Consider the following 2,096-nt stretch of genomic DNA (forward strand, 5'->3'; position numbering starts at 1 on the left):
GGCTTACTTCACTTAATATAATTTTTTCCAAGCCTTTCCATTTCCTAACAAATGGGGCAATGTCATTCTTTCTGATGGAGGCATAGAATTCCAGTGTGAATATATACCACATTTTCTTGATCCATTGATCTACTGAGGGGCATCTGGGTTGGTTCCATATCTTAGCTATGGTAAATAATGCTACAATAAACATAGTTGTGCTGGTAGCTGTGGTCTTGTTTGTAAACATTTGGGTAAATGTACATGGCCATTTTTTTTGGTCCCCTGCATAGCTGGGCACAACAAATTGATTTGATATAGCTTCCTAGGTGAATGTTAAACTATTTTGGAAATTAAGTGCTTAGATATATTTTTCTTCAATAAAAATATTTTACTACTGCAAACCAAAAAAAAAATCTCAAGGACTTTCTTGCCCAGGCTGGCTTTGAACTGTGATTCTCAGATCTCAGCTTCCTGGGTAGCTAGGATTATAGGTGTGAGCCATAAATGCCCCCTTCATGAGACTCTTATCTCCACCAAACTACCAAATAAAGCTGTCTGCTATTGCCCAAAGGTATGGAAACAGGCCAGTTTTGGGGGAGGGAGGGATATGTCCAAGGAACTTTAAATATTCTCTCAGATATAGAGTACAATGGTTTTGCTGTTGTTTTCTTCCTTTAGTTCTTCATCCTCGTTTTCTTCAAGCCTGCCTTGTCTCACTCTGTGGAAACAGACTTGATGCTCTGTTTTCTTCTTCTTTTACATATGATGACCTCTAGGGCTGGAAATGTGTCCTTGCTACCGTCTTGTTTTATGGCTCACAGACTTGCATAGCATTCTTTTTCTCTAACAACAACAATCATAAAAATAGCATGGACTTTTTCAACCTTACTCATAGCCTTAAATTATACTTATATAAGATCATTAAGAGACATCTCTAAAGGGCCCGACAAGTGCTTAGTAAATGCTTTATGTAATGAAGAACAGTATGAAAGAGAAATAAAAAGATATGCTACAAGCCTCAGGAAAAGGCATTTCAAGTGGCCCCCAAAAGTGGACTGCCAAAAGGACCCAATGTTTGCTATCCAATCTCATTTAGATGAGAAAGGAAAAATTCTATACTAAATCAAAGAGCATGTGGAAATAGCTTCACCAGAGCAGCAATTTATTTCTTTATAATCATTTAGGAATAAGTATTTTGGTACATCTACTCTATGAACTTTAGTATGAGTTGTGATTTGGATAAAAAACTTCTTTCAAGGCTCATGTGTTGAAGACTTGTTCCCTAGCTGGTTGTGTTATTGAGAGGAGATGAAATCATAAAAGTGCTAACATCTTCAACAGACAAATCCACTGATGAGTTTATAGTGGAAGGTGCCATTGGAAAGTGGGGCCTGGTTGGAGGAAATGGGTCAGAGGGGGCTTGCCTTTGAAGGATGAATCTTTCCCTGTCCTGCATTCTTTCTGCTCCCAGGTTCCCAAGAAGTGAAGACTTTTGCTCTGCTATTTCTTCCTACCAAACAGTGTTTGCCTTAGCACAGGACCTTAACAAGGGAGCCAGATGAATCGAAATGGAAACTTCTGAAACAATAAGCTAAAATAAACCTTTCCTCTTTTAAGTTGTTTCTATGTCCTATTTTATTTGGGCATAGCAAGGAAAAAGTGACTGGCACAGTATGAAATACATAAAGGTGAAGTAGCAAAAAATCAAGTTTTGAGAAGAAAAAACCTAGAGGAAAATAGACTTGCATTTCCAATCTCAACTTTATCAATTGGGATAGAATTGTCAAGGCTGGGACCCTATTGTTTAATCTGTCTGAACCTGAATTTCCTCACCTGTAAAATGCGGATAACAACCCTACCTCATAAGTTTGCTATGAGGTTGAAATAAGATAACATGTTCTAAGTTCATAGCATAGTGCCTGGTAAAGAAAGTGGGCTTGGTAAGCGGTATTTACCACCTGCCGGCATTTACTTAACACATCTGGCACTAGGTCTGATCAATGCCAAATGACTAATCTATGGAGAAAAACTGCTAGGAATGAATCTATGTTTATATAATATACATTATATATAATCTCTCTCTCATATACCTAGGATATTTATGGTATTCCTTT

Source organism: Dipodomys ordii, unplaced genomic scaffold (genome assembly GCF_000151885.1).
Source record: "Dipodomys ordii isolate 6190 unplaced genomic scaffold, Dord_2.0 Scaffold51, whole genome shotgun sequence".
Taxonomy (NCBI): Eukaryota; Metazoa; Chordata; class Mammalia; order Rodentia; family Heteromyidae; genus Dipodomys; species Dipodomys ordii.